The sequence below is a fragment of the Somniosus microcephalus genome, chromosome 4 (genome assembly GCF_052327205.1).
Source record: "Somniosus microcephalus isolate GS21.2 chromosome 4, FLI_Smic_1.0, whole genome shotgun sequence".
Classification (NCBI taxonomy): Eukaryota; Metazoa; Chordata; class Chondrichthyes; order Squaliformes; family Somniosidae; genus Somniosus; species Somniosus microcephalus.
Window position 1 is genome coordinate 39456598 of NC_140990.1, and position 25203 is coordinate 39481800.

General features: G+C 49.3%; 1 pseudogene; it reads right to left on the reverse strand.

Moving 5' to 3' along the window:
* The window catches only part of LOC147118681 (uncharacterized), a 109384-nt pseudogene that overhangs the window by 28452 nt on the left and 55729 nt on the right, over positions 1–25203 (reverse strand).

A 25203-nucleotide genomic window follows, 5' to 3' on the forward strand; every position in this document is an offset into this window, starting at 1 on the left:
TCTGGGGAGCTGAGACATCTGCAGGCTGGGGATAGTAGTCCCCTGGAGGGGAGGGGGGGTGGCTCTGAGGATGAACCAGTTGCCGGACCAAGCGGCATGGAGCAGCACAGGGGGGATAGGCAAGTTCGGCCACCGTCTCCCCGCAGGGCAAGGCAGGTCATCATGACTGCTGCACAGAGTGCAGATGAGGTCCGTCGCCTGGCAGAGATGAGCAAACAGGCCTGGGTCAGACACATGGAGCTGATGGCTGCAGTGGAGAAGATGCCTGAGTCAATAGATTCATTGGCTAGGAGTATGTTGGACTTTGGGGCAACAATGGAGAGGACTCTGCAGGGCTTTGGGGCAACAATGGAGAGGACTCTCTAGGTGTTCGGGGCCACAATGGACAGGACTATCCAGGGCGTCGGCCCAACAATGGAGAGGACTGTCCATGGCTTTGAGTCGGCAATGGAAATGACTGTTCAGGGCTTCGGACAATCCCTGGAAAGGTCTGTGCAGGGCTTGTCCGAGGCAGTGGAGCGGTCGGCTCCTGCCTTGTCCGAAGCCATGGGAAGAACTGTCCAGGCCTTCTCCGAAGCACTGGCACCTGGCACACAGGTCCTCACTGTTGCCACGCAGTCACTTGCTGGGCTCCTCCACAGCCAGATTGACGCAACGCGATCTCTCACTGCAGCCACCCTCTCTGCATCAGATAGGATCACCCCGGGCCCTTCCACTCCCGTACAAGGCCAGGAATTCGTGGAGCCTGCGATTGTGGCGGATGAGCCGAGCCGCTCCCCTCACATAGCCAGTGTGTCGTCCGACCATGGTGCAGGTGTCCTCTCTCGTCAGGAGACCATTGCACATGCCAGCGCTGGGATGCCTGCATTGCAGCTGCCACCACCTGCAGCCCACACTGCTTCCAGCCATGCTCACAGCAAGCATCCTGCATCCGCACCCTCCAAGCCCAGAGGTCGGCCAGGCCATACCTCAGGGGCTTCTGTGCTTCCAGACAGTCAGCAAGCGTCTCCAGCCTTGAGCCCGCCACTGGGGTGCAATTATGTAGGAGCAGCAGGGAGGGAAGGGGCCGGGCGTGAAAGAGAAGTCGTTCTCCCTCAAGGGGCCAGTTGTAGAGGGAGGTGCTGAGACATTTGTTTGTCCAAATTCAAGGACACCCTCACCTGCTGTTATAGTTGCAGAAGGTTTGTTGAGTTTTGCGGCTTTGCCGAACGGGTCACAGTTATTTTTGAAGTTATGGTTTCTGCTCACATTACGTTGTTTAGCTGTAATGAAAGACTTTTGTGCCAATAAACAGAAGTTTCAATGTTGCATGGTGCATGTGACTACTTTCAGTGATGCTGGCATGCAGAGGCCCTCAAACATCCAAAGTGTGCACGAGTTAAGACTCTCATCATTCCGCCACAGGAGTCCAGAGGAGCCTCTGACGTATGGACCTTCCACTTTCAGCAGCCCTTCCATCTTCCTCCTCCTCCTCCTCCTCCTCCGCCTGCTCTTCATCCTCCTCCTCCTCATACTCCTCCTCCTCCGCCTGCTTGTGCAGGGTCCGAGGGAAGGTAATGAATGGACGCGTTCGCCTATAAAGTGCATCTGTCACTTGCCGGATGCAACAGCAGACTGCAGCCTGAGTGACAGTCGCATTGTCCCCAATGGCTGACTGAAAGGATCTGTTGGCATAAAAATGGAGGCCATCAGTCAGTGTAGCCATCACGGACAGAGAGGTTCTGCAGCGTTCACGCGGCTGCAGATCCTGACCAAGCAGGTGGCACAGATCAGTAACAATGTCCCTCCAGATTCGGAGCCTTCCCAAGCACTGCTCCTCCAACATGTCAAGGCTTGTCACCTGCTGCCTAAAGACCCTCGCAGCATCCCGTCGGATTGGCCGACCTCCATTGCCCCTCCTCCTTCTGGCCAATCCCGGCCCTCTCTCCCGCCGTCTCTCTGCCCCTTCACAGTGTTGGGCGATGAGGCCGTTGCCCTACAAACAAGCTCCCATTCCGATGCCAGTTGGTCAAAAGGCTTTTAGGTGTAGTGCTGCAAGTGCTTCGGACAGGGTTGAAGGTCCCAAGTACTGTAAAGCTCAAATCCCAGAACTCCGCTCCACATTAGCTCGCCAACTCTCTCTAGCAGCGATCGCAATGAGCAGGCCAAGTGGCAGAAGATTCTGCACTAGAGCTGTCCCCTTTAAATAGCGCCGCCCTACTCCAAGAAGGGCCTGTTAGCCCTCCCTCGAACTGTCACTAATAGCGCTGGGCGCTAAGGATCTGGGCGCCACCCAATATGCGCTCAGGCGCTCCTGAAAGGCGTTGCACACTGAAATTATGTCATGAGCTGCTTGCGCTCGCGGGCGCGCGCAAACACTTAGCGCAGGCGCTAAATGTATAGTCAATTTCTGAGTCGGCACTATCCTCATAGCGTTCGCCCCAACATAGGGCTTCGCCCCAATTCCAGGTCTCTTTAGGCGCTCAGCGCCGGCGCTACCAACCCAATTTCTAGGCCATTCTATTTTCTCCCTTTTTGTCAATTGGTTGGTTTTGTAGCCATTTTTCGATCCATTCTGCTGCCTAGCCCTTCACTCCACACGGCCTGAGCTGGGTCATCTTGTAGATCTTACAGACTGTTTATAGATAGCAAGCTGGTTACAAAACAGAAAACAGAGAGTAGGGGTTAGGAGTAGCTACTCAGACTGGCAAAAGGTGGGAAGTGATGTTCCACAGGGATTGGTGCTGGGATCACTGTTGTTCTCCATTTACATAAACGATTTGGACTCGGGAATCAGAGGTACAATTTCAAAATTTGTCGATGACACCAAATTGGGGGGTAAAGTTAATACTGAGGAACACTGTGACAAAATGCAAGAAGACATTAATAAAGTTGCAGAACGGGCGTGTAATTGGCAAATAAATTTCAATATAGCTAAGTGTGAGGTGGTGCATTTTGGTAGGAAGAATAAGAAGGCCACATACTATTTGGAAAATAAGAGTCTAAATGGGGGAGAGGAGCAAAGGGATCTCGGGGTCCAGATACACAAATCACTAAAAGTAGCGATGCAGGTTAATGAGGCCATAACAGGAGCAAACAATGCACTGGGGATCATTTCTAGAGAAGCCGTCTACTCCGGGCCTGGGAGCTCGGAATCACAGCCGAGAGCGGCTGGGATCCATTTCATACACGCCTCAAGAAAGGCCAAAGTGCCGTTTACCCCTCTCAGTGTAGCCCTGAAGGACTGTGTCCAGGCTGAAGTTCTGTTCCCGTCATACGATCCGCCCCCCAGTTTGTAGACAAAAATCTACAACAATCTGTTTAACACAAAGCTGATTTATTTGACATCTATCCAGAATATTAAACTCCAGCCCAGTTATAGGGGTTATTAACATCAGCAGAAACAAACCCCAACAGTCAGAATGAATATGGTTCAATCCTGGATGTGATTAACAGCAGCAGTAACAGCAGAATCCAACCCCTGCAGTCACTTGTGAACTCGCTGGTGTTTCAGCAGGTGGGATGAATGAGTGAATCCCTTTCCACACACGGAGCAGGTGAACGGTCTCTCCCCAGTGCGAACTCGCTGATGATTCAGCAGGGTGGATGAATTAGTGTATCCCTTCCCACACTCAGGGCGTCACCGGGAGAAAGCCCCGCAGCTGCCGCCCCGCTCGGGGCAAACGCCCGGCCCGGAGGCTCTTGTTCGGGGCCTGAGGCCCACCCCGGGTGTTTGTGAAGCGGATAATGTTGAGTGTTTTAATAATGGGGCCTGGGGCCGCACTCGGGGTGTGTGCAGCCCGCGTCCCCCCGGGGTTCATTAACCCGCTCCCTGAGCTCTCTCACCCGATGTGTCAGCGGCTGCTGCCAAGGTCCGCACATGCTCAGCTCACACTGCCCGGGTGATTGACGTGAGCTTCCGACAAATAGGGAGCGAGCAGGGCGGGGCTTGAGGAGTGAGCCGGCGGTGGGTCCTCCAACCAATCGGGGAGCCCGAGGGGTGGGACTAGCGCCGGCTGATTGTCTGATCCGCAGGGCAGCGAGTTTCTCCAGTCCCTTGTTCAGGGCCCGGGGCCAGGGGAGGCTGTGGGCCTTTATTCCCCTTTTTGGACACAAGGCTCCTTGTCTCACAACACACTGGCTCAGGTTTTAATAGAGTCTTTTTAAATTCATGAATAAAAGCAGATAAACCCCGTGCTTCTGTGGGGAATTTATTATTAGTTTCAGGAAACAACAACAACCACTTGTATTTATAAAGCGCCTTTAATGTAGTAAAACGTCCCAAGGCTCTTCACAGGATCGTTATAAAACAAAATTTGACATCGAGCCACATAAGGAGATATTCGGGCAGATGACCAAAAGCTTGGTCAAAGAGGTCGGTTTTAAGGAGCATCTTAAAGAAGGAGAGAGAGGCAGAAAGATGGAGAGGTTTAGGGAAGGAATTCCAGAGCTCACAGCCCAGCCAGCTGAAGGCACGGCCGCCAATGGTGGAGCGGTTAAAATCGGGGATGCTCAAGAGGCCGGAATTAGAGGAGTGCAGATATCTCGGGGGGTTGTAGGGGCTGGAAGAGATTACAGAGATAGGGAGGGCGGGGCCACGGAGGGATTTGAAAACAAGGATGAGAATTTTAAGAATGAGACACTTGAGGAAAAGCAGGGAGTGGGGAGGGTCAAGCCCTTTTGGGACAGGGTCGTTAATTTTGTTCTGTGACAGTTACTGGGACAGACTGAATCTCCCCCTCTCCTCCACACAGGGATTTGTGGTAGTTAAAGGGACAGTGATTCTCCTTGTTCTGCGATATTGTAATTAAAGGGACACCACTCTGAGATGGCTGAGAACTTTTAGTGCCGCCAGCCTTTCTAAAACATCTTCCTTTCTTTGAAGATCTGTGCGAACTCGCTGGTGACTCAGCAGGTTGGATGAACTCTGAAACCTCTTTGCACAATCAGAACATTTAAAGGGTCTCTCATCGGTTCTGGGGCAGGAGGGATCTGGTTAACAGTGATCACAATATCATTAGGTTTAAAGTTGTTATGGAAAGGGACAAAGAAAAATCAATGGTGAAAATACCCAGCTGGAAGAGAGCCAACTTCAGTGATTTGAGAAGGGATCGAGCACAGGTGGACTGGAAACAAAGATTGTCCAGGAAAACAGTGAATGACCAATGGCAGGCCTTCAAGGCTGAGATAGTTCGGGTACAAACTGTAGTGTATGTAACTGTTCTACCTTTAAGAGAACTATTGTATGTAACCGTCCACCTTTAAGAGAACTATTTTAGGTGTGGCACTACTTTATCTTGGCTGCTGTATACTGTAATACCGACGGTGACCACACCGGTATATAAGTGCTGTGTCAGGATTTATTGGGCAGATTCGCCCTGACCTTCGAATAGTAAAGTCCTGTTAAAGTTACTCTTGTAGTCTGTGTATTAATTCGCCATAATACCTACAGACTTTACAGTGGCAACGAGTTCGATCTTACCCTGCGGCAACAATACTTCCGAAGCAGTTAACGAGCGTCGAGAAGAGGCACCCGCCCTCGTCGTTCTGCTGAGAGAAAACTCGAGTCTGCAGAGCAAGGAAGAAGGAAGAATTCAGACACGAAGCCTTCCATCAGCAACAGGCACTGATTGTCCCTTCTGCCACGGTGGTGAGTGAGCCGATCAGCACGAGAAGCAAGTCGGCCACGGTGACTGTGAGTAAAGGGAAAATAAAAAAAATAAACGGTGGATAGGGGCGGTGAACTCGACCACGGTCGGGGGAAAGGAGCCGGACAGAAGTCGGGCCCAGAGGCGCTGAGACTGGGGCAGCGTGGAGCACGGAAACCGCGGTACAAGCGGGCTGGGAGACGCAACGGCGTCGTGAGACAGCTAGACCGCGACCGGAGAAAAAGGCCGGGCAGCTACCGAGGCCACGAGGCGCTGCGACCAGGATCGTAAGGCGCGGGAAGATATAAAAATAAATAAACCGCGGTGAACTCAGCCGCAGCCGGGGAGGAAAGCACCGGACTGCGAGAGGGCTGGGAGGCGCGATTGGAAGCCGCTGAGGGAGAGACAGAGCCCGAGCGAGCGGGAGAGACAGAGCCCGAGCGAGGGAGACTGAGCGAGATCCAGCCCAGCGGCTGAAACTGTTCGCCATCAACGGGTTGTACCCAGCGCCGGTTGCCCTGCCGAGAAAAGGGAACAAGGAACGCACTGAAGCCGACGCGCAGGCTGCGAACCCCGAAAGCCAGCGGTCGTCGCCCGAGGGAAAAGCTTACCCCTCCCGCCAGGGGAAGAAACGCGGGAAGCCACCAGTAGGCGGGGAAGAAGACAGAAGCGGGAAACCGCCATTTTGAAAGTGGGCGGGGAAAGAAGACAAGCGCGGGAAACCGCCATTTTGAAAAAAAAAAGTTAAAGAAATATTTCGTTGTTGTTTCTCAGGAAGAGTGTGAAGATGCCTAAGCGTAGTAACATCAACGGTTTCGATTCCGATGTGGAAGATTGGGCCACGTATGTAGAACGCATCGAGATATATTGTAAGGTCAATAAGATAGCAAATTATGACAAAGCTCTAACCTTACTAAACTCAATGGGTGCGAAGACATACGGGTTATTGAAGCACCTTCTATCACCAGCTAAACCGGCGGATCAGTCTTTCGCTAATATTGTTGCTGTCCTGAAGGATCATTTTAACCCCGCACCGCTGATGTTAGCGGAACGATCAACATTTTACGTGAGAACGCAACGAAAAGAGGAAAGCAACGCGGAGTACCTGGTTGAACTGCGTAGGCTAGCAAAATACTGTCAGTTTGGGGTAAATCTGACAGAGGCACTGAGAGACAAGTTCATGTGCGGGATGTCGAAGGAAGGAACACAAAAATGACTGCTCGAAGAGAACGATCTTACACTTGATAAGGCTGTCCTTATTGCAGCATCGCACGAAGCCGCAGCGAGAGGCACGGCGGAAATGCAGCGGAAGACAGCGGTACTCAGTGTGGATCAAATGACTTCGGGTACAACGAAATGTTATCGTTGTGGGAAGACAACACACGACCAGAACCAATGCTGGTTTAAAAACCAGGAATGTAGAAAATGTGGCAAGCTTGGTCACATAGCTAAGGTATGCCGGTCAGGAAAGAAGACCAGCAATAATAAGTCACCGCAGAAGAAGTACAGAAAGGTACATAAGGTGACTGGGAAGAGTCCAGATGAACAGAATTCAGACTCAGACTCCAACAGAAAGGAACTGGGTAGTCTGAGGATTCACAATGTGAGTAAAGAAGCTGACCGACAAACTATCTGGGTCACACTACAGATTGCAAAAGTCCAAGTGAAGATGGAAGTGGACACCGGATCGGCGTTGACGGTCATGAATAAGCAAGATTACAAAAAGTTATTCAAACATATTCCCCTACGGGATACGGAGATAGTATTGCAGACATACACAGGGCACAAAGTATACCCCATCGGAAAGATAAAAGTCAAGGTCATAGAGTCATAGAGTCATAGAGTTTTACAGCACAGAAAGAGGCCCTTCGGCCCATCGTGTCTGCGCCGCCCATCCATCCCTGTCCAGTCTAATCCCATTTTCCAGCATTTGGTCCATAGCCTTGTATGCAATGGCATTTCAAGTGCTCATCCAAATGCTTCTTGAATGTTGTGAGGGTTCCTGCCTCTACCACCCTTTCAGGCATTGAGTTCCACATTCCAACCACCCTCTGGGTGAAAAAGTTCCTCCTCAAATCCCCTCTAAATCTCCTGCCCCTTACCCTGAATCTATGCCCCCTTGTTATTGACCCCCCTACTAAGGGGAAAAGTTCCTCTTTGTCTACCCTATCTATGCCCCTCATCATTTTGTACACCTCAATCAGGTCCCCCCTCAGCCTTCTTTGCTCCAAGGAAAACAACCCCAGCCTGTCCAGCCTCTCTTCATAGCTGAGGCGCTCCATCCCAGGTAACATCCTGGTGAATCTTCTCTGCACCCTCTCCAAAGCAATCACATCCTTCCTATAGTGAGGCGACCAGAACTGCACACAGTACTCCAGCTGTGGCCTCACCAGCGTTTTGTACAGTTCCATCATAACCTCCCTGCTCTTATATTCTATGCCTCGGCTAATGAAGGCAAGTATCCCATATGCCTTTTTAACCACCTTATCTACCTGTTCCGCTGCCTTCAGGGATCTATGTACATGTACACCAAGGTCCCTCTGACCCTCTGTACTTCCTAGGGTCCTACCACTCATTGTGTATTCCCTTGCCTTATTTGTCCATCCAAAATGCATCACCTCGCACTTTTCAGGGTTAAATTCCATTTGCCACTTTTCCGCCCATCTGACCAACCCATTTATATCGTCCTGTAGCCTGAGGCTTTCCTCCTCACAATTTACCACCCCACCAATTTTTGTGTCATCTGCGAACTTACTGATCATACCTTTTACATTCTCATCCAAATCATTTATGTAGATCACAAACAACAAGGGACCCAGCACCGATCCCTGAGGTACCCCACTGGACACAGGCTTCCAGTCACAAAAGCAACCTTCGACCATCACCCTCTGCCTCCTGCCACTCAGCCAGTTTAGGATCCAACGCGCCAAGGCACCCTGGATCCCATGGGCTCTTACCTTCTTGACCAGTCTCCTATGCGGGACTTTGTCAAAAGCTTTACTGAAGTCCATGTAAACCACATCCACAGCATTTCCCTCATCCACCCCCCTAGTCACCCCCTCGAAAAATTCAATCAGATTTGTCAGACATGATTTACCCTTGACAAAGCCATGCTGACTATCCCCGATTAATCCTTGCCTCTCCAAGTGGAGACTAATTTTGTCCCTCAGAATTTTTTCCAATAATTTCCCTACCACAGATGTTAGGCTCACTGGCCTGTAATTCCCTGGTTTATCCCTGCTACCCTTCTTGAATAATGGTACTACGTTAGCTGTTCTCCAGTCCTCTGGTACATCCCCTGTGGCCAGAGAGGTTCTGAAAATTTGTGTCAGAGCCCCTGCAATCTCCTCCTTTGCCTCCCACAGCAGCCTGGGATACATCTCGTCTGGGCCTGGGGATTTATCCACTTTTTGGCCTGCTAAAACCGCTAGCACCTCCTCCCTCTCGATGCTAATATGTTCAAGTATGTCACAGCCCCCTTGCCCGATTTCTATGTCTGCATCGTCTTTCTCCATAGTGAACACAGATGCAAAAAATTCATTTAAAACCCCGCCTACATCATCTGGCTCTACACACAGATTGCCACTTTGGTCCCTAATGGGCCCTACCCTTTCCCTGGTTATCCTCTTGCCCTTAATATACTTATAAAACATCTTAGGATTTTCCTTTATTTTGCTCGCCAGTGTTATTTCATGGCCCCTCCTCGCCCTCCTAATTTCTTTTTTAAGTATGCCCCTGCATTTTTTATACTCCTCTAGGGCTTCTTCCGTCTTTAGTCTTTTGTAACTGCCAAAAGCCCCCCTTTTATTTCTAATGCATTTTTGTATATCCCTTGTCATCCAAGGTTCCCTTTGCTTGTTGGTCCCACCCTTGACCTTTACAGGAACATGTTGGCGTTGTACTCTCTCTATTTCCCTTCTGAAAGTCTCCCACTGTTTTGATGCGGATTTTCCTATAAGTAGCTGCTCCCAGTCCAATTTGGCCAGATCCTGCCTTATCATATTAAAATCGGCCTTCCCCCAATTTAGAACCCTTATTTCCGGGCCGTCTTTGTCTTTTTCCATGACCACCTTAAATCTCACCGAATTGTGGTCACTGTCGCCAAAATGCTCTCCTACTGACACTTCCACCACTTGCCCGGCTACATTCCCCAGAATTAGGTCCAGTACCGCCCCCTCTCTTGTAGGACTTTCTACATGTTGGCTCAAAAAGCTCTCCTGGATGCACTTTAAGAATTCTGCACCCTCTAAGCCTTTCACACTCTGACTATCCCAATTTATATTGGGGAAGTTGAAATCCCCCACTATTATTACCCTATTATTTTCGCACTTTTCTGAGATTTGCCTACATATCTGTTCCTCTATCTCCCCCTGACTGTTTGGGGGCCTATAGTACACTCCCAGCAAAGTGCTTGCCCCCTTTTTGTTTTTAAGTTCTACCCATATGGCCTCATTAGAGGAACCCGCTAATATATCATCCCTCCTTACAGCAGTAATTGACTCCTTAATTAATATTGCAACACCCCCTCCCCTTTTACACCCCCCTCTGTCTCGCCTGAAGATTCTATACCCCGGAATATTGAGCTGCCAGTCCTGACCCTCCCTCAACCATGTCTCCGTGATAGCAACAATATCGTACTCCCATGTGTTCAACAACAACTTCAGTTCATCCACCTTATTTGCAAGACTCCTTGCATTAAAATAAATGCCTTCCAGCCCTGCCATATTCTCTTTTGCCTTCACATATTTGCTTTGCCTTCCCAGCTGACTTGTTTTTCCCTCTGTATTTGGCTGTAAATCACCCCCTACTATAGCTCCACTCTGTACCCCATCCCCCTGCCAAGTTAGTTTAAACCCCCCCCAGCAGTGCTAGCAAACCTCCCCGCAAGGATATTGGTTCCCCTCTGGTTCAGGTGTAAACCGTCCGACTTGTACAAGTCCCACCTTTCCCAGAAGCAGACCCAGTGATCCAGGAAACTAAAGCCCTCCCCCCTGCACCATCCCTTTAGCCAGGTGAGATACAAGGACAAAGATCACCATGGGATGGACATGTATGTGCTGCCCAAGGGAGGTCCACCACTTCTGGGACGGGAGTGGATCAGGAAAATAAAGATAGACTGGCATTCACTAAACACAATGACGGTAGATTCCGGAAAGGAAGATGTCAAACCTGAACGGTTGTCCAGAATATTGGACGAAGCTAAAGAGGTATTCCAGCAAGGACTGGGAACACTGAGAGGAATTAAAGCAAAAATCAAGATTGCAGAACATGCAAGCCCAAAATTTTTCAAAGCCAGATCGGTACCTTACGCGATACGACCTGCTGTGGAGGCAGAACTGGAAGAGCTTGAACGTTCAGGGGTACTGTCTAAGGTGGACTGGAGTGAGTGGGCCACGCCCATTGTTCCCGTCATGAAGTCTTCATCAAGTAACAAGCCAGGGGGACCGGGAAAGGTCCGCATCTGCGGAGACTTCAAGATCACAGTTAATCCGGTGCTTCACACGGTACAATACCCGCTCCCGCGGATTGAGGATATCTTTGCTTCATTGTCTGGCGGGAAACACTTCACCAAGATAGACCTGGCACAAGCATACTTACAAATGGAAGTCGAGGAAGAGTCGCGCCAGTATCTCACAATCAACACGCAGAGAGGCTTGTATCGTTATAATAGACTGGTTTTTGGAGTAGCTTCGGCTCCAGCAATTTGGCAGAGGGCCATGGAGCAGGTCTTACAGGGTATTCCAAGCACGCAGTGTTACTTGGACGATATCCTGATTACGGGAGAAGACGAGGAGGAACACCTCACAAATTTGAAACTGGTGCTCACCAGGTTGAAGGAATATGGCCTTCGAGTTAATCGCCAGAAATGTGAGTTCTTCCAGAAACGGATCTCGTACTGCGGTCATGTCATTGACCAAGAGGGGCTGCACAAGTCACCTGACAAGATAGAAGCTGTCGTGAAGGCCCCTGCTCCGGAAAATGTATCACAGTTGAGATCGTTTCTGGGGTTGATTAATTATTACCACAAATTTCTGCCAAATCTATCCACGGTGCTGCATCCGCTGAATGCTCTGTTGCGGAAAGAAGTACCATGGAAGTGGAGCGAGCACTGTAAGAAGGCCTTTCGCAGAAGCAAGGCGTTGATTACCTCTGAGGAAGTGTTGGCTCATTTCAACCCAACGTTACCTCTTTGTCTAGCTTGTGATGCTTCCCCTTATGGAATTGGAGCAGTACTTTCACACAAGTTACCAAATGGCTCGGAAAGGCCAGTCGCATTTGCGTCCCGATCATTGACCTCCGCTGAGCGAAATTATGCTCAGATAGATAGGGAGGCCCTCAGCCTTGTGTGGGGAGTAAAGAAATTCAATCATTACCTGCAGGGCAAGAAGTTCACATTACTGACAGACCACCAGCCGTTGGTGTCCATATTCAACCCTAACAAGGCCGTTTCCACTATGACAGCGCAAAGGCTACAGAGGTGGTCCGTGTTACTTGGGGCACACCAATATGACATCGAATACAAAAGGTCCAAACAGCATGGAAATGCTGATGGGTTATCGCGCCTACCGTTGCCAGTAGTAGAAGAGGCGGCTGCAGTGGACCCGGTAGAGATGTTCCACTCATCCATAGTGGAATGTCTACCAGTAACAAATTCGATGATCGAAAATGAAACAAGAAATGACCCGACTCTCTCACGAGCCTACGAATTAACAGTGGAGGGATGGCCAGCACATGGCGAACCAACGCTGCCCGCATTTTCGCAAAGAAACGAACAGCTGTCAGTGTGCCGAGGAACCTTGATGTGTGGATCTAGAGTGGTGATTCCACCCAAACTTCAGCATAAGGTGCTAAAGGAGCTTCATGAGGGGCATCTGGGTGGAGTGAAAATGAAGAACCTAGCAAGAGCGTTTGTGTGGTGGCCAGGTATTGATGGAGACATCGAAGCAATAACCAAGAGCTGTCTAGGATGCCAGAAGGTCCAAAACGCGCCACCACAAGCTCCTCTGCATCCATGGGAGTGGCCCTCATCTCCTTGGCAAAGGGTACACGTCGACTTTGCTGGTCCATTTATGGGCTCAATGTTTCTAATCGCGGTGGATGCACACTCCAAGTGGCCGGAGGTAATAAAGATGTCCTCCACCACCACGGAAAAAACCATCACAGTATTAAGAACCATATTTGCCAGGAATGGGCTGCCGGAACAGATCTGTTCTGATAATGGACCGCAATTTGTGTCCGAAGAATTCAAGAAGTTCTTAAAAAGGAATGGGGTCAAGCACTACACGTCAGCCCCATACCATCCCGCCACCAATGGATTAGCTGAAAGGTTTGTCCAGACCTTCAAGAAGGCCATAAAGGCCATGGGTAATGAAGACATCAACCTACAACATAAGGTAGATAACTTCTTGTTGGCGTACAGGAATGCAACACATGCGGTCACAAACCAAACTCCCGCCATGATGTTTTTCAATAGAAGACTAAGATGCCGGCTGGATTTGATTAAGCCAAACGTCAGAAGGGACGTAGAGAACCGGCAATTTCAGGGCATGAATGAAAGGCCAACTAGATCCTTTCAGATAGGTCAACAAGTTTTGGCCCGGGACTACCGTACCGAGAAATGGCAGCCTGGAACTATTGGGAAAAGGCTAGGGCCGCTGATGTATACCGTGGACATTGGTGACAGCATAATAAGGCGCCATGTTGACCAGATCATAGGGTCATCCACAAAGGACCAACCTACTCCACAACCTTACACGGCTAATGTTGAAGCAGAGATACCCAGAGCACCTACCTCCGATCTGGTAATACTGGAATCAGATGAACCTGACACTGTCCTTCAAGCCGAATCGACCTTGCCAGAAGAACCTACTACCCCGCCGAAAACTACGACACCACCGAGGCGTTATCCGGACAGAGTCAGGAAGCCTCCAGGGAGACTGAATCTGTGAACTGTTTTGCATAAGTTGTATGTATGTTATGATGTTATGTTAATGGGGAATAAGTATGTTGTAAGCTAAAAAGGGAGGATTGTAGTGTATGTAACTGTTCTACCTTTAAGAGAACTATTGTATGTAACCGTCCACCTTTAAGAGAACTATTTTAGGTGTGGCACTACTTTATCTTGGCTGCTGTATACTGTAATACCGACGGTGACCACACCGGTATATAAGTGCTGTGTCAGGATTTATTGGGCAGATTCGCCCTGACCTTCGAATAGTAAAGTCCTGTTAAAGTTACTCTTGTAGTCTGTGTATTAATTCGCCATAATACCTACAGACTTTACACAAACCAAGCATATTCCCATAAGGAGGAAAGATAGACCATCCAAAGCTAGAGCTCCCTGGATGACAAAGGATATAAAGGTTAAAATAAAACAGAAAAAGGAGGTTTACGACAAATGTCAGGTACAGAATACAGTCAAAAACCAGGCAGAATACAGAGAGTGCGGGGAAATTGAAACAGGATATAAGAAGGGCAAAGAGACAATATGAGAAAAGATTAGCGGGTAACATAAAAGAGAACCCAAAAATCTTCTATAAATATATGAAAAGTAAAAGGATAGTTAAAGGAATGGTGGGGCTGATTAGGGACCAAATAGGAGCTCATCATACGGAGGCAGAGGGCGTGGCTGAGGTACTGAATGAGTACTTAGCATCTGTCTTCACAAAAGAAGAGGATGAAGTTAATGTCGCAGTAGAGGAGGGGGGAGTAGAGAAATTGGATAGGATAAAAATGGATAGAAAGGAGGTGCTAAATAGGTTGTCATCACTCAAAGTTAACAAGTCACCCGGTCCAGATGCGATGCATCCTAGATTGCTGAGGGAAGCTAGGGTGGAGATAGCAGAAGCTCTGACCACAATCTTTCAATCTCCCTCAGATATATGGGAGTGGTGCCAGAAGACTGGAGGATTGCAAATGTTACACCCTGTTTAAAAAAGGGGAGAGGGATAAACCTGGTAACTACAGGCCAATCAGTCTAATGTCAGTGGTGGGTGAACGACTAGAGACCATTGACAAGGACAAAATTAATTCTCACTTGGAGAAGCATGGGTTAATAAGGGATAGCCAGTATGGATTTGTTAAAGGTAAATCGTGTTTGACTAACCTGATTGAGTTCTTTGATGAAGTAACAGAGGGTTGATGAAGGTAGTGCAGTAGATGTTGCATATATGGATTTTCAAAAGGCATTTGATAAAGTACCACATAAGAGATTTATTTGGAAAAGAGAAGCACAGGGAATTAAAGGGCTGATGGTAATTTGGGTATATAATTGGCTAAGGGATAGGAGACAGTGAGCAGTGCTGAGGGATGTTTTTCTGACTGGAGGGAAGTATGCAGTGGGTTCCCCCAGGGGTCGGTATTAGAACCATTGCTTTTCTTGTTATATATAACTGACCTGGAGTTGGGTATAGGTGTACAATTTCAAAGTTTACGGATGATACAAAACTTGGCAACGTAGTAAATAGTGAGCATAGTAGTAGCAGACTTCAGGAGGACAGAGACAGACTGTGAAATGAGCAGACACAAGGCAGATGAAATTAAATTACGGTAAGTGTGAAGTGATGCACTTTGGGAGAAACAACATGGAGAGGCCGTATAATCTAAATGGGACTATTTTGAGGGGGTGCAAGAGCAGAGGGACCTGGGGGTCCATATTCACAAATCTTTGAAAGTGCCACGGCAAGTTGGTGAGGTGGTTCAGAAAGTGTATGGGATACTTGGCTTTGTAAATAGGGCCATTGAATACAAAAACAAGGGAGTTACACTAAACCTTTACAAATCACTAGGAACATAGGACAGGAGGAGGCCATTCAGCCCCTCGAGCCTGTTCCGCCATTCAATGAGATCATGACTGATCTGCGATCTAACTCCATGCACCCGCCTTTGGCCCATATCCCTTAATACCTTTGGTTAACAAAAACCTATCAATCTCAGATTAAAATTAACAATTGATCTAACATCAATTGCTGTTTGCGGAAGAGAGTTCCAAACTTCTACCACCCTTTGTGTGTAGAAGTGTTTCCTAATTTCACTCCTGAAAGGTCTGGCTCTAATTTTTAGACTATGCCCCCAGTCCGAGAATCCCCAGCCAGCGGAAATAGTTTCTCTCTATCTACCCTATCTGTTCCCCTTAATATCCTGAAAACTTCGATCAGATTATCCCTTAACCTTCTAAATTCCAGGGAATACAACCCTAATTTGTGTAATCTCTCCCCGTAACTTAACCCTTAAAGTCCGGGTATCATTCTGGTAAACCTACGCTGCACTCCCTCCAAGACCAATATATCCTTCCTCAGGTGTGGTGCCCAGAACTGCTCACAGTACTCCAGGTGTGGTCTAACCAGGGTTTTGTACAGCTGCAGGGTTTTGGCCTCAGCTGGAGTCTTGTGTACAGTTCTGGGCACCACTCTTTAGGAAGGATGTCAAGGCCTTGGAGAGGGTACAGAGGAAGTTGACCAGGATGGTACCATGGATGAGGGACTTTAGTTATGTGGAGAGATTGGAGAAGCTGGGATTGTTCCCCTTAGAGCAGAGACGGTTAAGAGGAAACCTAATAGAGGTGTTCAAAATGATGAGGGGTTTTGATCGAGCAAGTAGGGAGAAACTGTTCACTCTGGCAAGTGGGTCGATAACCAAAGGTCACAGATTTAATATAGTTGTTAAAGGAACTAGAGGGGAATGAGGAGAATTGTTTTCACACAGAGGGTTGTTCAGATCTGGAACGCACCATCTGAAAGGATGCTGGAATCAGGTTCCACAGGAACTTTCAAACGGTAATTGGACATGTACTTGAAGAGGACTAGTTTGCAGAGTTCTGGGGATAAAGCTGGGGTTTGGGACTAAATTAAACAGCTCTTTCAAAGAGCCGGCACAGACACGATGGGCCGAATCACCTCCTTCTGTGCTGTTAGGTTCGATGATCAGTGTGAACACGCTGGTGTCCCTTAAGGCTCTTCGAGCTTTTAAAGCTCTTCCCACAGTCAGAACACTGAAAGGGTCTCCCGTCAGTGTGAACAAGCTGGTGTTCTTTCAGTTCCCCGGGGCTTTTAAAGCTCTTCCCACAGTTAGGGCACTGAAATGGTCTCTCATCAGTGTGAACAAGCTGGTGTCGCTTTAGATCCCCGGGGCTTTTAAAGCTCTTCCCACAGTCAGAACACTGAAATGGTCTCTCCCCAGTGTGAACAAGCTGATGTGCCAGCAGGTTGGAGGGCTGAGCGAATCCCTTCCCACACACAGAGCAGGTGAATGGTCTTTTCCCAGTGTGTAGGTTTTGGTGCATCTTCAGATTCCCGGAGCTTTTAAAGATCTTTTAACAGTCAGAACATGTAAAGGGGTTCTCTCCAGTGTGAACAAGCTGATGTGACAGGAGGGTGGATGACTCAGTGAATCCCTTCCCACACACGAAGCAGGTGAACGCCCTCTCACCAGTGTGAACTCGCTGGTGTCTCTTCAGCTCCCCGGAGCTTTTAAAGCTCTTCCCACAGTCAGGACAGTTAAAGGGTCTCTCGTCAGTGTGAACAAGCTGATGTGCCAGCAGGTTGGAGGACCGAGTGAATCCCTTCCCACACATGGAGCAGGTGAACGGTCTCTTCCCAGTGTGTAGGTTTTCGTGTCTCTTCAGATTCCCGGAGCTTTTAAAGATCTTTCCACAGTCAGAACATTTAAAGTGGTTCTCTCCAGTGTGAACAAGCTGATGTGCCAGCAGGTGGGATGACTCAGTGAATCCCTTCCCACACACGAAGCAGGTGAACGGCCTCTCACCAGTGTGAACTCGCTGGTGTCTCTTCAGCTCCCCGGAGCTTTTAAAGCTCTTCCCACAGTCAGGACAGTTAAAGGGTCTCTCGTCAGTGTGAACAAGCTGATGTGCCAGCAGGTTGGAGGACCGAGTGAATCCCTTCCCACACATGGAGCAGGTGAACGGTCTCTTCCCAGTGTGTAGGTTTTCGTGTCTCTTCAGATTCCCGGAGCTTTTAAAGATCTTTCCACAGTCAGAACATTTAAAGTGGTTCTCTCCAGTGTGAACAAGCTGATGTGCCAGCAGGTGGGATGACTCAGTGAATCCCTTCCCACACACGAAGCAGGTGAACGGCCTCTCACCAGTGTGAACTCGCTGGTGTCTCTTCAGCTCCCCGGAGCTTTTAAAGCTCTTCCCACAGGCAGAACATTTAAAGGGGTTCTCCCCAGTGTGAACAAGCTGGTGTGTCTGCAGTTTGGATGATTCAGTGAATCCCTTCCCACATTCAAAGCAGATGAACATCCTCTCCCCAGTGTGGAGGTGTTGGTGTTGCTTGAGCTCCCGGGGGCTTTTAAAACTCTTCCCACACTCAGAACATTTAAAGGGTCTCTCGTCAGTGTGAACAAGCTGGTGTTGCTTCAGATCCCCGGAGCTTTTAAAGCTCATCCCACAGTCAGAACATTTAAACGGCCTCTCATCAGTGTGAGCGCGCTGGTGTTGCTTCTGGTACTGGGGACTTTTAAAGCTCTTCCCACAGTCAGAACATTTAAATAGCCTCTCATCAGTGTGGACAAGCTGGTGTTGCTTCAGATCCCAGGGCTTTTAAAGCTCTTCCCACAGTCAGAACACTGAAATGGTCTCTCCCAAGTGTGAACAAGCTGGTGTCCCTTCAGTTCCCTGGGGCTTTTAAAGATCTTCCCACAGTCAGAACACTGAAATGGTCTCTCCCCAGTGTGAACAAGCTGGTGTCCCTTCAGATACTGGGCGCTTTTAAAGCTCTTCCCACAGTCAGAACACTGAAATGGTCTCTCATCAGTGTGAACAATCTGGTGTCGCTTCAGTTCCCCGGGGCTTCTAAAGCTCTTCCCACAGTCAGGACACTGAAATGGTCTCTCATCAGTGTGAACAAGCTGGTGTTCCTTCAGATCCCCGACGCTTTTAAAGCTCTTCCCACAGTCAGAACATTGAAATGGTCTCTCATCAGTGTGAGCTAACTGGTGTTGCTTCAGATGCCCAGGGCTTTTAAAGCTCTTCTTACAGTCAGAAGACTGAAATGGTCTCTCATTAGTGTGAACAAGCTGGTGTTCCTTCAGATCCCCAATGCTTTTAAAGCTCTTCCCACAGTCAGAACATTGAAATGGTCTCTCATCTGTGTGAGCTCGCTGGTGTTGCTTCAGATCCCCGGAGCTTTTAAAGTTCTTCCCACAGTTAGGACACTGAAATGGTCTCTCATCAGTGTGAACTCACTGGTGTGTTTGCAGGTGGGATGAACAAACAAATCCCTTTCCACACATGGAGCAGGTGAACGGACTGTCCTTGGTATGACAGCGCCGTTGAACTTCTATTGCAGACGGGGAACTGAATCCCTTCCCACCATCCCCACGTTTACCCAGTTTCTCCCCGGTGTGATGGTGCACATGTCTTGCCGGGTCAGGTAATCGGCTGAATCCGCGTCCACACACTGAACACGTGTGCGGTTTGTCATCGCTGCGATCGCTGCTTTCTCCTTCCATGTGCAAAGGCCGATGATATTCAGGTCCTGATAAATCCAGCGACTCTGTCAGATCTTGACGTGATGTTTGGTCTGAGCTTCCCGCCTGTAACTGTCCACTTCTATAACCCAGTAAAATGAGTTCAGAAAAGGATTAGAGGCAAACTGTTGTTTAATTTTCCCCTTTCTGACCCTAGGGGCAGTGAAGCTGATTTTCAGGCCCCAGCTGCTGCACGGGTTGGTTGAAAGGATCAGCATTAATGGCGGCTGTAATACCCACAAGCCCCCGCACTCCAGAAAGTGCTCTGTTGATGCTGAGTCCTGCGCATGCACCTCATGGCCCCCGCGCTCTCCCTCCTGCTCCAGAATCGCCCGTCCCGATCGGTCCGCAAGGCGCATGCTCAGCGCACAAAACCCCGTGTTTGGGACATCGGGCGCGCATGCGGAGCCGCAACATTTGGTATGCGTGCGCAGCTCAGGTGGGGGCGAGTCCGTGTTTCGCCTCAGCCGTCAGGGAGGTGCACATGCGCAGGACAACCCAACATTCTTCCTGTCAGCAATCACTCCCTCGTTTCTTTAATAAAAGCAGAAACTGCTGGAGACACTCAGCAGGTCAGGCAGCATCTGTGGAGAGAGAAACAGAGTTAACGTTTCAGGTCGATGACCTGTCGTCAGAACTACTTGTTCTTTCGTGTCAGCTGTGACTCAGTTGGTAGCACTCTCGCCTCTGAGTTATGGGTTCAAGTCCCACTCCCGAAATTTGAGCTCAAAAATCTAGGCTGGCACTCTAGTGCAGTGCTGAGGGAGTGCGGCACTGTCAGAGGTGGCGTCTTTTGGATGAGACGTTAAACTGAGGCCCTGTCTGCTCTCTCAGGTGGATATAAAAGATCCCATGGCACTATTTCGAGAAAGATAGGCTTGCATTTATATAGTGCTTTCATGACCACCAGACGTCTTGAAGTGCTTTACAGCAAATTAAGTACTTTTGGAGTGTAGTCATTGTTGTAATGTGGGAAAGAGCAGGGGAGTTATCCCCAGTCTCCTAGTCAATGTTTATCCCTCAATCAATGTAACAAAATGATAGATTATCTGGTCATTATCACATTGCTGTTTGTGGGAACTTGCTGTGCGCTAATTGACTGCCACAATTCGTACAATACAACAGTGACTACACTTCAAAAGTACTTCATTGGCTGTAAAGCGCTTTGGGTCATCTGGTGGTGGTGAAAGGCGCTATAGAAATGCAAGTCTTTCTTTCTTCACTGCTCTCACCAGCGACCTCTTCTGGCTGTTGGTTGATTGACAGCCAAGAGTCCGCGCATGCGAAGGCGGTTCGGCGGTTTGGGTCGAGTCCGGCACAGCGACCCCTCCCAGTCACCAAGGGTAATAACCGCGCATGCCCAGAGGAAACCAACCCCCTCCCCCACTCGGAGCTGCGCCTGCGCACTCGGATCCTGTCGGACGGGAAAGGCCTTGGTGTCAGTTACAGAGTCGCGATCAGTGACGCAAAGTGAGTATTCTCCGCTCTGATTGGGTGGAGAATCGTGCGGGGTTGGGGGGAGGGGTGGATCGGGAGAGAATAAAGAGAAATAGAAAAACCTGAGAGTCCGCGAGGCCCCAGACCGAGCGGCGTTAGTTGGACGGTGCACGTGATCACCTCGGGGATACGTGACCCGGGCCCGCGGCCTGATTGATGGGAGCTTCCGACCAATAGGGAGCTAGCAGGGCGGGGCTGGAGGAGCGAGCCGGCGGCGGGTCCTCCAACCTATCGGGGAGCCCGAGGGGCGGGACTAGCGCCGGCTGATTGTCTGATCCGCAGGGCAGCGAGTTTCTCCAGTCTCTTGTTCAGGGCCCGCGGCCAGGGGAGGCTGTGGGCCTTTATTCCCCTTATTGGACACAAGGCTCTTTGTCTCACAACACACTGGCTCAGGTTTTAATACAGACTTTTTAAATTCATGAATAAAAGCAGATAAACCTCGTGCTTCTGTGGCACAAACTTTCTAATATTTTACAGAATCATAGAATGGTTACAGCACAGAAGGAGGCCATTTGGCCCGTCGAGCCCGTGCCGGCTCTCTGCAAGACCACTTCAGCGAGTCCCACTCCCCCGCCCTTTCCCCGTAACCCTGCAAATTTCTTTACTTCAGGTACTCATCCAATTCCCTTTTGAAAGCCGTGATTGAATCTGCCTTCACCATCCTTTCAGGCAGTGCATTCCAGATCCTAACCACTCGCTGCATAAAAAAGTTTTTCCTCATGTCGCCTTTGGTTGTTCTGCCAATCACCTTAAATCTGTGTCCTCTGGTTCTCGACCCTTCCGCCAATGGGAACAGTTTCTCTCTATCTACTCTGTCCAGACCCCTCATGATTTTGAACACCTTCATCAAATCTCATCTCAACCTCTGCTCTAAGGAGAACCACCCCAGCTTCTCCAGTCTATCCACGTAACTGAAGTCCCTCATCCCTTATCCCTGGAACCATTCTTGTAAATCTTTTCTGCACCATCTCTAAGGCCTTCACATCCTTCATAAAGTGCGGTGCCCAGAATTGGACACAATACTCCAGTTGAGGCCGAACCAGTGTTTTATAAAGGTTCATCATAACTTCCTTGCTTTTGGACTCTATGCCTCTATTTATAAAGCCCAGGACCCCGTATGCATTTCTAACCGCTTTCTCAACCTGCCCTGCCAGCTTCAATGATTTGTGCACACATACCCCCAGCTCTCTCTGTTCATGCACCCACTTTAGAATTGTACCCTTTAGTTTATATTGCCTCTCCTCGTTCTTCCTACCAAAATGTATCACTGCATTTTTCTGCATTAAATTTTATCTGCCACGTGTCCGCCCATTCCGCCAGCCTGTCTATGTCCTCTTGAAATCTATCACTATCCTCCCCACTGTTCACTGTACTTCCAAGTTTTGTGTCATCTGCAAATTCTGAAATTGTGTCCTGTACACCCAAGTTCAAATCATTAATATATATCAAGAAAAGCAGTGGTCCTAGTACCGACTCCTGGGGAACACCACTGTGTACCTTTTAGTTTTATTGCAGGCTGACGGAAGGTAGGTCCCTGGCCGCCTGTGTAGGTCTTTTTGTTGCTTCAGTTTGAGCTGGAGTGGAGATGGAGGAGAAGCTGCTGGGTTTAACCCCCAGTACTTCTGAGCCCAGGAGGACCCAACAATTTCCAGTGTGAGACTGTCAAGGGAGGTGGATTCTGGGGGAGATTAGGTTGTTACACAGACACTGTCCCTACAATGTTAAAGAGTATTGTTTTAGGAACAAGTATTTCTGTGCAGGCTTTTAATCCAGTTTACATATACAGATTTGTTTTAATTCATTCTTGGGATGTGGGCTTCACTAGCAAGAGCAGCAAATATTGCCAATCCCCAGTTGCCCGTTGAGAAGGGAGTGGTGAGTCACCTTCACAGAATCACATATCACAGAATCACAGAATCTACAGTGCAGATAGAGGCCATTTCAGCCCATCGAGCCTGCACCGACACATATCCCACCCTATCCCTGTAACCACATGTATTTAATCCCCTAACACTAAGGGTCAATTTATCATAGCCAAATCAACCTAACCTGTGTGTGGACAAGGCTTCAGCCGATCCTCTGGCCTATCGACACACAAGCGCAGTCACACCAGGGAGAGGCCGTTCACCTGCTCTGAGTGTGGGAAGGGATTCACTAATTCATCTCACCTACTGAGACACCAGCATGTTCAAACTGGGGAGAGACTGTTCACCTGCCCTAAGTATGGGAAGGGATTCACTCAGTCATCCCACCTACTGAGACAACAGCATGTTCACACTGAGGAGAGGCCATTCACCTGCTCTGTGTGTGGGAAGGGATTCACTCAGTCATCCCACCTGTGGGAACATCAACTTGTTCACACTGATGAGAGACCTTTTAAATGCCCCAACTGTGGGAAGTGCTATAAAAGTTCCGGGGAACTGACGTACCATCAACTTGTTCACACTGACGAGAGACCGTTCAGGTGCTCTCACTGCGGGACTGGGGTCAGGCAGTCATCTGATCTCACTGTACACCAGCGCACTCATACTGGGGAGAGGCCATTCACCTGCTCTGAGTGTGGGAAGGGATTCACTGATTCAGCCAGCCTGCTGAGACACCAGCGAGTTCACACTGGGGAGAGACCGTTCACCTGCTCCGTATGTGGGAAGGGATTCACTCAGTCATCCACCCTGCTGAAACACCAGCGCACTCACACTGGGGAGAGGCCATTCACCTGCTTCGTGTGTGGGAAGGGATTCACTCAGTCATCCACCCTGCTGAGTCACCAGTGAGTTCACACTAGGGAGAGGCCGTTCACTTGCTCTGAGTGTGGGAAGGGATTCACTCGTTCATCCAGCATGCTGAGACACCAGCAAGTCCACAAGTGACTGCAGGGGTTGAATTCTGCTGTTATTGCTGCTGTTACTCACATCCAGGACTGAACCATGTTCATTCTGGTGTTGTGTGACTTCTTACAATTGTCCACCCCAGTCCAACTCCGGCATCTCCACACCATGTTCATTCTGACAGTTGGGATTTGTTTCTGCTGATGTTGTTAACTCCTGTAACTGAGCTGGAGTTTAATATTCTGGATATATGTCAAATAAATCAGCTTTGTTTCAAACACATTGTTGTAGATTTTTGTCTTTCCCACCTGAGTGTTTAGCATCACCTGGCTGGAGCTCAGAAAGGACAATCTGGGGGAGGATCGTACGGCGGGAACAGAACTTCAGCCTGGACACAGTCCTTCAGGGCCACACTGAGAGGGGCAAACGGCACTTTGGTCTTTCTCGTCTCTCTTCACTGACAGCAAAGGCTCCGTGCGGGTTAATCTCGCGGTGTATAAGAAACGTGTCCCAGCTGCTCTCTGCCATGGTTCAGAGCTCCTAGGCATGGAACAGAAGGCTCCTTTAGGAATGTACCCCAGTGCTTTTTTTTAATGGCCTTATTAACCTGTGTCGCTACTTTTAGTGATTTGTGTATCTATCTCTGGATCCCTCTGCTCCTCCAGCCCATTTAGACTCTTAGGGGGAAAAATTCGGTGCCGCCACCTTTGTGTCGCTAACGTTGCCGGGGCTAATTTTAGCCCCGAAAAAGTTAGCGCCCCTGCTCATTAAATTCAGTGATAGTGCCCCAGGCAGGAGGCGGGGTGCTACTGGAAGCGCTCCCCTGCCTCTTGGGGCGCTACCAGTGAATTTCACGATGCTTCCTGCAACAGTGCCATGCCCGTCGGCACATAGCACCATGTCATAGCAGTCCTCCCTCCCCAATTAAAGCGGAGGGGCCTAGCACTTCACACACTGGGGCCCTGCTGGACCACCGGGGAGCGGGATGTCAGCTCAAGAGGCGCGCTGGGCTGAGCGATCGCAGCTGACACCCCGAAGAAGAAAGGGGAAGGGGCAGGTGCTGGCAGTCGGCCAAAATAAAAAGTTGCCGCCCGACACCTGCCCTTTAAGTGGCATCGCCGCGGCTGCAGAAACAACCCCTGACCCTGTCGGACATATCGTCCGGCGATAGGTCAGGGGTCACAACCCAAGGTTGCAGCCGGGGCACTGCGCACGGCAATGATGTAATTGCCGGCAGTGCAGTGCCGTGGGGCACTACTGGCTACCGCTAACCTCCCGCTGAATATCGCGGGAGGCACAAAGCAACCCAATTTCACCCCCTTGTCCAAGTAGTGAGTGGCCTCCTTATTCTTCCCACCAAAACACACCCCCTCACACTGATCTATAGTGACATTCATTTCCCAATTACACGCCCATTCTGAAATTTATTAATGTCTTCTTGCATTTTGTCTTCCTCAGTATTAACTCTACCTCCCAATTTGGTGTCATCGACAGATTTTTAAATTGCACTTCTGATTCCCGAGTCCAAATCATTTCTGTAAATGGTGAACAGTGATCCCAGCACCGATCCCTGTGGAACACCACTTCCCAACTTTTGCCAGTCTGAGTAGCTACTCCCAGCCCCTACTCTCTGTTTTCTGTTTTGTAACCAGCTTGCTATCCATAACAGTATGTAAGATCGACAAGATGACCCAGGTCAGGCCGTGTGGAGTGAAGGGCCAGGCAGCAGAATGGATGGAAAGCTGGCTACAAAACAGAAATCA